The sequence below is a fragment of the Impatiens glandulifera genome, chromosome 6 (assembly GCF_907164915.1).
Source record: "Impatiens glandulifera chromosome 6, dImpGla2.1, whole genome shotgun sequence".
Classification (NCBI taxonomy): Eukaryota; Viridiplantae; Streptophyta; class Magnoliopsida; order Ericales; family Balsaminaceae; genus Impatiens; species Impatiens glandulifera.
The window spans coordinates 33,145,929-33,158,164 of record NC_061867.1 but is presented as its reverse complement, the minus strand read 5'-3'; positions in this window follow the sequence as shown (position 1 = coordinate 33,158,164).

The window sequence follows — 12,236 nt, the reverse complement described above, 5'->3', positions numbered from 1 at the left end:
TTTATCAGATCTATAGTCTACATTAAGGACATTTTTTCAAAATATGCTTCAAAACTTCCTCAAGTGATACTCTTTAACCAGTTGTTAAGGATGATTTTATACTCATGTGACATTTGGACTCTTAAACTATTCTAGATTTTGAGTATGTTAAAAATTTGTCTAAATCCTCCAGCTTTGATTTCTAAGGTAACCCTTTTGAGATTTCCCTCGAAACTCTTCAACATTGCTAAGGTAGAATCCTAAAAATTTTCCCAAATCCTTCATCTTTGTATGCTAACTTAGCTATTTTGAGGTTATCCTTGAAACCCTTCAACATTGTTAAGGTAGAAGCCTCAAAATTTGTCCAGAATCCTTCAGTTTTAAATGTTAAGGTATCCCTTTTGAGCTTACTCTCGAAACCCTTAAGTATTGTTAAGGTATAAGTCTCAAAATTTATTTAAATCCTTCATCTTTGAATGCTAAGATAGCCATTTTGAGGTTTTCCTCAAAACCCTTCAACAATTTTAAGGTAGAAGCCTAAAAAATTGTCCAAAATTTTTTATCTTTGAACGCTAAGGTAGCCATTTTAAGTTTGCCTCAAAATCCTTCAGCATTTCTAAGGTCTATGCCTTAAAACTTGACTAAACTCTTCAGCTTTTAATGCTAAAGTATGTTTTTTGAGCATTCCCTCAAAACTCTTCGGCACTACTAAGGTCGGAGCCTCAAACAATTGTCTGAAATCCTTAAACTATGAACGCTAAGGTAACTCTTTTGATGTCATAGTCTTCGATCCTCTCATTCTAACTACAAGCACACCTGATTCCCTATTTACAGGGATATATAAGCAACGTCCCGACAAGTTCGGTCCTTTCTATCCAAATTCCTCTTTGCCAAGAATGAAAACCTAATACACCAGTTCATACTAAGGGAATTTTCAAGAAAAATGCATAAACATGATTGTTTGGGAATTCAAAACTCACAAAGGTTTTGGAAATTCATGATGGAAAATGCATGTTTAGCTCTATGCTAAATGAACACAAGTTTGAAAACCTCCTTGGTGAATACGAAGACATTTTTCATCTCTTCCTAAAAGTTAGTGAATATATTGATCTCATCGTTGCATGGTTAGCTTTGGATCGAAATATCTTCAGCGTTACGAAACCCGTAAAAATGTTAAACTGTTTCAAATGAGGTCTGATTTTCTTAGTATTTTTTCTCGATACAAGAGGAATTACTTCAGATTAAATTCCTAATCATATGCTCGTGTTGTTTTAAAAAAGTTTATTAATAACCGAAGTTTGACTATTGTAGAAGATTCAGATTCTTCATGTCGTTCATTTTTCAAGCTTGACATTTTCGAAATTTCATCTACCTCTACCTGTTTTTTTAGATAGAAATCATCAAAAACTATGAGCTCAAGCAAGCTTTAACTCGGGGTTTTGAGTTGAATCTATAAGCCTAGCGATATTTCTAAGTAGTGATTTCAAAACCTTAACCATTGTGAGTATGATTTTTGTATTACAATTGGAGCATATCTGACTTAATAAGCATACCTAACAATATTACCTAGTGGTGATTTAAAAGCCTCAACCTTCACATAAATGACCATCGTCTTTTCTGTTTTGTTGAAGTATCAATGATATATCTGATAGATTAATATACCTAGTAAGATTGCACAATCATGCTTTCGCTGTCTCAACCTTGTGATTAATACTTTGCTCATTAATTTATTTTTGCTCAATTCTCAGCACTTCAAATCAATCTCTTTATTCATCATTTTTTAGAATCTAGAACATTTCCCTAATTTGGTCATCCTTGAGACTAAGGTTTGAACGTTAACACAACTTTGTGTAGTCTAAAATATTTTAACAATCCATGAGACTCGAGAAGGAACTAGAATAGATAATCCTTCGTATGAATTTTTAAAGAGGTATTCAAATTTACTTTGCATATGAAATAGTCTATACTTTAGGATTCAATCTTAAAGCTTGATCGTTTTATTGTCTCAATGGTATATTTTGATGAGAGAGATCTTTGTCTTCTTTCACTTTAGAATGACAATAGTTTTCGTAAACATGCATGGATGTATGACCAATCCTATTTGATATACCTATACTCACGAGAGAGGAATCAGATCTACAAGTAGTTCAATTGTCGTTTTTTTAAACCAAAAGCACTAGTTTGAAAATCTCAACCTTGACACGATTGTCATACCGTAATGCACATGAATGTTGAATGATCACCGACCAATAAACATGACTCATGTAATGATGCAATACAATCTTGATCATCTAAATTATGGATATTTCTTCTACATATTTTTTTTTATCAAAACACTCATTCATATTACGCGCATTTTTGAGAAAAATGTGTGTGCAATGAATACCTCTTTCATCAGCTTATTAGAGATTTCTCCTAGTGGATTATAAATCAAGACTAGTCCATACTAGGAACATTTTAACGGGAAAATAATTGATTTATTATGGAAAGATGCTTCAAGATGCTTCCCCTTCATGTTACCTTTTGAATATGTGAAGAACTCGGATTCCATACAAGAAGCTTTAGAATATCAAAACTTATCTTGTCTTCTAGTCGTTGCATTAAAGATGAGTTTCCTTAGATCATTTATCGGATCTCTAGTATAAATTAAGGAAATTCTTTCAAAAAATGCTTCAAAACATCCTCAAGTGATACTCCCTAGCCAGTTGTTAAAGATGTTTTTATACCCATGTGACATTTGGACACTTAAACTATTCTAGATTTTGAGTATATTAAATATTTATCTAAATCCTCCAGCTTTGATTTCTAAGGTAACCCTTTTTAGATTTCCCTCCAAACTCGTCAACATTCCAAGGTAGAATCCTCAAAATTTGCCTAAATCCTTCAGCTTTGTATGCTAACATAGTTATTTTGAGGTTGTCCTCGAAACCCTTCAACATAATTAAGGTTGAAGCCTCAAAATTTTCCAAAATCCTTTAGTTTTAAATGTTATGGTAGCCCTTTTGAGCTTGTCCTCGAAACCCTTTGGTATTATTAAAGTAGAAGTCTCAAAATTTATTTAAATCATTCATCTTTGAACGTTATTATAGCCATTTTGAGGTGGTCCTCGAAACCCTTCAATATTGTTAAGGTGGAAGCCTCAAAATTTGTCCAAAATACTAAATCTTTAAACGCTAAGGTAGCCATTTTAAGTTTTCCTCGAAATCCTTCATCATTTCTAAGGCTTAAGCCTTAAACCTTGTCTAAACTCTTCAGCTTTGAACACTAATGTATCATTTTTTGAGCTTTCCCTGAAAACCCTTCAGCACTATTAAGGTTGGAGCCTCAAAAAATTGTCTGAAATCCCTCAACTTTGTAAGCTAAGGTAACTCTTTTGATGTCATGGTCTTCGATCCTCTCATTCTAACTACATGCAAACCTGATTCCCTATTTACAGGGATATGAAAGCAACGTCCCAACAATTTTGGTCCCTTCTATCCAAATTATTCTTTCCCATGAATGAAAACCTAATACACCAGTTCATACTAAGGGAATTTTCAAGAAAAATGCACAAACATTATTGTTTTGGAATTCAAAACTCACAAAGTTTTGAAAATTCATGATGCAAAATGCTTGTTTAACTCTAGGCTAAATGAACACAAGTTTGAAAACCTCCTTGGTGAATACCAAGACGTTTTTCTTTCTCTTCCTAAAAGTTAGTGAATATTTTGATCCCATCGTCACATGGTTAGCTTCAGACCAAAATATCTTCAGCGTTACGAGACCTGTGAAAAGTGCTAGACTGTTTCAGCGGAGATCTGATTTTCTTAGTATTTTTTTTCTCGATACAAGAGAAATTACTTCAGATTAAATTCCTAATCGAATGCTCATGATTTTTTTTAAAAATGGTTATTAATAACCGAAGTTTGACTCTTTTTGCAGATTCTAATTCTTCGTGTCGTTCATTTTTCAAGCTTGACATTTTCAGAATTTTATATACCTCTACATGTTTTTTAGATAGAAATCATCAAAAACTATGAGCTAGAGCAAGCTTTAATTTGGGTTTGATTGTTGAATCGATACGCCTAGCGAGAGTGCTAAGTAGTGATTTTAAAAGCTTAACCAATGTTAGAATGATGTCTTTTCCTTTAAAAATTGGAGCACATCTGACCGAATCAGCACACTTAGCAATATTACCTAGTGGTGATTTAAAAGCCTCAACCTTCACAGAAGTGACCAAGGTCTTTTTTGTTTTGTGGAAATATCAACAGTATATCTGATAGATCAACATACCTAGTAAGATTGCCCAGTCATTCTTTCACTGTCTCAACCTTATGATTAATACTTTGCTCATTGATTTATTTTTTCTCAATTGCTAAGAACTTCAAATTAATCTCTCTATTCATCATTTTTTAGAATTTAGAACATTTTCCTAATTTGCTCATCCTTGAGACTAAGATTTGAATGTCAACACAACTTTGTAGAGTCTAAAATGTTTTAACAATCCACGAGACTTGAGAAGGAACTAGAATAGATAATCCTTCGTATAAATTTTTAAAGAGGTATTCAAACTTGCTTTGCATATGAAATAATCTCTAATTTAGGATTCAATCTTAAAGACTACTCGTTTTATTGTGTCCATGGTATGTTTCGATGGGAGAGATCTCTGTCTTCTTTCACTTTAGAATGACAAGATTTTTCGTAAACATGCATGGATTTATGATCAATCCTATTTGATAGGTTGGCTACATATACTCACGGGAGAGGAATGAGGTCTACAAGTAGTTCTATTTTCGTTTTTTTAAACCAAAAGCACTAGTTTGAAAATCTCAACATTGACACGATTACCGAACGGTAATGCACATGAATGTTGAATGATCACCGACCAATAAACATGACTCATGTAATGATGCAATACACTCTTGATCATGTAAATTATGGATATTTCTTCTACATATTTTTTTTATCAAAAACCTCATTCATATTAAGGGAATTTTTGAAAAAAAATGTGTATGCAATGAATACCTCATTCATCAGCTTATTAGAGATTTCTCCCAGTGGATTACAAATAAAGACCTAGTCCATACTAGAAACATTTTAATGGGAAAATCATCAATTTATTATGCCAATATGCTTCAAGATGCTTCCCCTTCATGTTACCTTTTGAATATGTGAAGAACTCGAATTCCATGCAAGAAGATTTAGAAGATCAAAACGTGTCTTGTCTTCTTGTCGTTGCATTAAAGATGAGTTTCCTTAGATCATTTATCGGATCTCTAGTCTATATTAAGGACATTTTTTCAAAAAATTCTTCAAAACTTCCACAAGTGATACTCTCTAGCTCGTTGTTAAGGATGTTTTTATACCCATGTGACATTTGGACTCTTAAACTATTATAGATTTGAGTATATTAAAAATTTGTCTAAATCCTCCAGCTTTGATTTCTAAGGTAACCCTTTTTAGATTTCCTTCAAAACTCGTCAACATTGCTAAGGTAGAATCCTCAAAATTTGCCTAAATCCTTCAACTTTGTATGCTAAGATAACTATTTTGAGGTTGTCCTCGAAAGCCTTCAACATTGTTAAGGTTAAAGCCTTAAATTTTTTCCAAATTCCTTTAGTTTTAAATGTTATGGTATCCCTTTTGAGCTTGTCCTCGAAACCCTTTGGTATTCCTAAGGTAGATGTCTCAAAATTTATCTATATCCTTCATCCTTGAACGTTAATATATCCATTTTGAGGTTGTCCTCGAAACCCTTCAATATTGTTAAGGTGGAAGCCTCAAAATTTGTCCAAAATCCTAAATCTTTGAACACTAAGGTAGCCATTTTAAGCTTTCCTCGAAATCCTTCATCATTGCTAATGCCCGAGCCTTAAAACTTGTCTAAATCTAAGGTATCATTTTTTGAGCATTCCCTCAAAATCCTTCATCACTATTAAGATTGGAGCCTCAAAAAAATGTCTGAAATCCTTCAACTTTGAATGTTAAGTTAACTCTTTTTATATCATGGTCTTCGATCCTCTCATTTTAACTACATGCAAACCTGATTCCCTATTTATAGGGATATGAAAGCAACATCCCGACAAGTGCGATTCCTTCTATCCAAATTATTTTTCATAGGAATGAAAACCTAATACACCAGTTTAAGGGAATTTTCAAGAAAAATGCATAAACATTATTGTTTGGGAACTCAAAACTCGCAAAGGTTTTCGAAATTCATGATGCAAAATGCATGTTTAGCTTTAGACTAAATAAACACAAGTTTGAAAACCTCCTTGGTGAAGACCAAGACATTTTTCTTTCTCTTCCTAAAAGTTAATGAATATTTTGATCCCATCGTCGCATGGTTAGCTTCAAACCGAAATATCTTTAGCGTTACGAGACCTGTGAAAAGTGCTAGACTGTTTTAGAGGAGATCTGATTTTCATAGTATTTTTTTCGATACAAGAGAAATGAGTTCAGATTAAATTTCTAATCGAATGCTCATGATTGTTTTTAAAAAATGGTTATTAATAACTGAAGTTTGACTCTTGTTGAAGACTCTAATTCTTCGTGTCATTCATTTTTCAAGCTTGACATTTTTGGAATTTCATCTACCTCTACATGTTTTTAGATAGAAATCATCAAAAACTATGAACTAGAGAAAGCTTTAACTCGAGTTTGTTTGTTGAATCGATACGCTTAATGAGAGTGCTAAGTAGTGATTTCAAAACCTTAACCAATGTGAGCTTGATTTATTTTTCTTTAAAAATTGGAGCATATCTGACCGAATCAGCACACCTAGTAATATTACATAGTGGTGATTTAAAAGTCTCAACCTTCAATAGTATATTTGATAGATCAACTTACCTTATAAGATTGCCCATTCATGCTTTCACTATCTCAACTTTGTGATTAATAATTTGCTCATTGATTTATTTTTGCTCAAATTGCAAAGCACTTCAAATAAATATCTCTATTAATCATTTTTTAGAAGCTAGAACATTTTCCTAATTTTCTCTCCTTGAGACTAAGGTTTGAACGTCAACACAACTTTGTGGAGTCTAAAATGTTTTAACAATCCATGAAACACGAGAAGGAACTAGAATAGATAATCCTTCGTATGAATTTTTAAATAAGTATTCAAACTTTCGTTCCATATAAAACTGTCTCTACTTTAGGATTCAATCTTAAAGCCTGCTCGTTTTATTGTGTCCATGGTATGTTTTGATGGGAGAGATCTATGTCTTCTTTCACTTTAGAATGACAAGATTTTTTGTAAATATGCATGGATGTATGACCAATCCTATTTGATAGGTTGCCTACCTATACTCATGAGAGAGGAATTAGGTCTAAAAGTAGTTCCATTTTCTTTTTTTGAAACTAAAAGCAATAGTTTAAAAATCTCAACCTTGACACAATTGTCGAACTGTAATGCAAATTATGGAAATTATGGATGCAATGAAAATTATTATTATTATTTTCCTTTCGAAAAATGCCCCTTTTATGAACTAGAATCTTAGACATTCGATACTTAACAAGGAAGAAAGCGAATTGGGTAGACCAAACCTGCTTAGAGGTTTCCCATGTATCCCTATGAATAGGGGATCAAGTTCGCAAGGATGCAGAAATGGATGAACTAGAGGATTTCCGAAGAAATATATTGAGGATTCCTATTCTAACAAGGATGCAGAAATGGAGGATTTGAACAAAGGATTACCTTATCATTCCATGCTAGAGGATTTTCACGAGAGAAATATTGAGAATTTCCATTCTACCAAGAGATGTAGAAAAGGACAATTCAGACAAAGGTCTTACTAGAGATTTCCATTCTACTAAGTATGTAGAAATGGACAACTCTGACAAATAATTTACTAGGCATTTCCATTATATTAAGATGTAAAAATAGAAAATTTAGATAAAGGACTTGCTGGGGATTTCCATTCTACCAATGATGTAGACATGGAAATTTCAGACAAAGGCTTGTTAGGGACTTCCATTCTATAAGGGGTACGGAAATGGATAATTCACACAAAGTCTTGCTGAGGATTTCTATACTACCAAAGATGTAGAAATGGAAAATTCGGACAAAGGTTTTCTGGGGATTCCATTTTACCAAGGATGTAGAAATGAACAATTTGGAAAAAAGGCTTGTTGAGGATTTTTATTCTACCAAGGATGTATATATGGACAACTCAGACAAAGGACTTTCTGGGGATTTTCATTCTACCAAGGATGGAGAAGTGGACAATTCAAATAAAAAGATTTTGAGACTTCTATCTTATCAAAAATAAAGAAACAGACAGTTCAAACACAAGAGGTTTTGAGACTTGTATCCTTTCAAATATGATGGAATAAATAGTTCAAACACAAGATCACATTAGCACCCAAAGCTAGAGGATTTCGCAAGTTTTTTATTCTTTTAATCAATTACAGATTAAGAGTCCAAATACCACGAGTGTACACTAACGTCTTTAACTACATAGTTAAAAGTTATCATCCGAGAGAGTTTTGATGTATTTTTCGGAAAAATGCCCCTAGTCTAAACTAGGGGTCCGATATACGATCTAATAAGATTTTTCTCTAGTACCAAGACTAAAAGACCAAATGTAACTTTATATAAAATTCTTCTTTGGTGATTCCAGAAATAGTCACGATGTTTGAAACTCTTAAAGTTTCGGGCTTGAAGAAGTTTCTTGGGGCTCCAGTCATCATTCATGAACCATAGGTTCGTGAATTCTTTAGGTTTGCAAGGATAATTAACAATAAGCTTATCTTGGAAAAAAAATTAATGGAGAAAATGTTTGCTTTAGTGAGGAAACTTTCGCTCTATTTTTTAGGCTCCCATCGGAGGGGTTATTTGAGTTCCCCGCCTCTTCTGATGAAGTCTTATCTATGATGAAGATTGTCTTCTCAGATACATCTTTTAAGAGGCATCTCTTCCCTGTTGATACTCACGGACCGAAGTCTTCTCTAAAACTTGAGTTCTCTATTCTCAACGATATCATATCTAAGTCTCTCTTGGCAAAGGGAAAGAAGTGGCCTGATGTCAAGGGGGGAAGATTAGGAAAAAAGAACCATCATCAAGGGGTAGAGGTGGATAGGAAAGACCTAGTCTAGGAAAGACCTAACTTTTGTTATTTATGAGCAATCTTTGCTAAAATATAAAATCGAATCTTTCCTGATTTTTGCTAATATATAAACTTTTGTTGTTTATGGATACGTTCCTTTTCCTGACTTTTCAACTAAGTTTTAACATTATCAAAAATGGAAAAATTGTTGGGAAAAATTAAAATAAAGAAATTAATAAAGAAATAAATAATTTAATTAACTTAAAAGAATACAAACGATTTTTTTGGTTTGGAACATAATTTTGATGATGTGGTTTGAATAAGACTAAGCTGTCTATTTGTATTGTGCAGGCACAAATCTAAAAGACTTTGTCACTTCAGACGCGGTCTGAAGCAGGTAGTCTTAGACGTCATACGTAATTAGACGAGAAAGTCTAACTCCTTTAAACGCGGTCTAAAGGGAAACGTAGTTAGACGAGGAAGTCTAACTCCTTTAGACGCGGTTTAAAGGGTAACGTAGTTAGACGACGTCTAACTCCTTTAGACGCGGTCTAAAGAAAAACGTCTAATACCTTGCTTTAGTAGTCATTTGAAGGAAGCATTCGTCTAACCACGTTCACTTAGCTATCTGTTGTTCCTGCCTTGAGCAGTCTGTCAAGCCAGCTGATTCTATCAAATAAATGAATGCCCGTATGCAGATATCTCTCAATTGCATTCCCAGTACAAGACAAGATCAGAGGATATTCGGCGCACTACCTGTTCGGTACGGCCACGATCCAAATACTTAGAGTCTGATGTATTCTCGTCCTATAGGCGGTCGTCCAATGGATACATGCCACGTGTCCACAAATAATATTCGACCGTTGGTGCACTTTAACCATAAATATAAGCCCAAGGATAATTGTCCAACAAACACATACATTCGCTTCAAAAAAGTCTCTCAAGCTAAAGCAAAAATCTCTGACTGTCTAGCCATGATCATATTGTTATTGCATACTTACTTTTTCTGTGAGAAACCTTATTATTGTAAGTTGAACAAAGGGTGTTCTATTAAATAGAGAGTTAGTTAGTTCAGTGAGTTGTATCTAAATTAAAGTCTTAGTGGATATTCTTCTAATTGTGGAAGAAGGGGTGATGTAGGAGTTTTATCTCCTAACATCCATAAAACTCCCTTTGTTCTTTACTTTCTACCATTTGTATTTATTTGACTAATGTTTCAAATCCAATAAACAGTTCTGCACTTGAATCTGTTTAAGGAGATTGTGAAGATTTGCAAAGAATAAAAATAGATAATAATCCCTCACAAGATTATTATATAATCGAATATCGTAAGTTGTTCACAATAGTCAGATCCCAGTCTCTATTGTTTGTGTCGATCCTAACAATTGGTATCAAAGCCTCTTTTTCTATTCTCAAGCACCAACAAGAATCTAAATTATGTCTATGGCTGTCAGCAATAAGGTTCCCATGTTCTCAAAGGAAAACTATGTCGTGTGGAAGGCGAGAGTCCATGTTCATCTAGCTGCTATAGATGATGACATGTGGTTTTTCATCACCGAAGGTGCAATAAAGATTGAGAAGGACAGATCTAAGTGGACCAGTGAAGACAAGAGGACGAATAACCTCGACAACATGGCCAAAGATATTTTGTACAAAACTTTAAATGACAACATGTTCAACTATATCATATCATGCAACTTAGCCAGAGAAATCTAGGAGAGGTTAACACAACTCTGTGATGGCAATGAGTTAACCAAAGAGAACAAACTCATGGTTTCTACATAGTAGTTTGATAACATTAAGATGTGTCCTGGAGAGACGATGACCGAGTTCAATGAGAGATTCAGCAAGATTATCACCACTCTTTCTACTCTGGGCAAGACTTATAGCAACAGAGAGGTGGAAATCAAAGTCATGTGTGCTCTACCCAGGGAGTGGGAAATCAAGACGATGGCAGTGAGGGAGTCTAAAGATCTCAACAAGATGGAGCTCTTTGATTTCCTAGCTGATCTGAAGGCCTATAAGTTTGAGATTAACTCTAGGAATGAAGAGGGGTTTTCCACATCTTTCATTGCAACCAAGGCATTGGTGACCGCTAAGGAGAAACCTACTACCACTAATGTGAATATTGTTTCCAAGAAGATCAGTAACGACGCCATGGCTCTCTTCGTGAAGAAATTCGGCAAATTCATGAAGAAAGAGCAATTTTAACTCAGGCTCTTCAAATAATAATAATGATGATAAGAGTAATTATAAATCTAACTTGAAGTGTTTTAATTGTGATAAACTAGGACACTTCACAGAGGAATGTAGGAAGCCAAATAAAGATGAGAAAAAGAATAACAAAGAGCTGAAGGCTCTCATGGCTGCTGATAGCAAGGCCAAGTGGGCTCTAAGCGACTCAGATGATTCATCATCCAGCGACAACGATGATGAAGACGTTACTTGCTTCATGGAAGAGGAAGAATCTGAGGTATTTGACTTCTCCTTTGAAGAGTTCATAAGAGATGAATTAACTGTTGCACTTAATGTCATGGTCATTGATAAAAGAAGTTGTCAGACTCTTGTAACGAAATGAGAATGAAATATGAAATAGATAACTCTTATTCATCTCAAACTTCTGAACCAAAAGATATTGAAAACAAAATGACTAAGCTCTCATCTGAGAATGAGAAGCTCAAAGAAAAGGTTCAAACACTGTTTTCTGAAAACTAATGTTTGACATATATAGTCAGTTCCTGGACAAAGTTTAGAGATGCAGTTAGACAGTAGATAAGTATGTTGAGGCATGCCGGATGCAAATCTGGATTAGGATTTGACAATGCTATCCCAAATTAGTCATCAACGAAGTTAAACCCAATGGAAGACAAGTTTAAGGCTATAAGCTTTGTCAGGGGTAGTTTAACTAATAAAAGGACCGATCCAATCTATGAGGACTTAACCTTAAAGAATGAGATAATTTATGTTAAGCCAACTACAGGATAGTTGAAACTAAGGAAGGAACCAGCCAACGAGTCTGAAAAAACAAAACCTAACACGAAGTTAAGAAGTTTTAAACAAAAATCATCCTCTAAGGTTAATGGATCAGATGCTAACAGGAAAACGTTTGTTAAGCCTAAATCATACGCACTAATCACAACACAAGAAGGGAAATCCATCAAAAAAACTCAAATATGGATTCCTAAGGAACTGATTGACCGAGGACCCAAGTGAATGAGGGTACCAAGT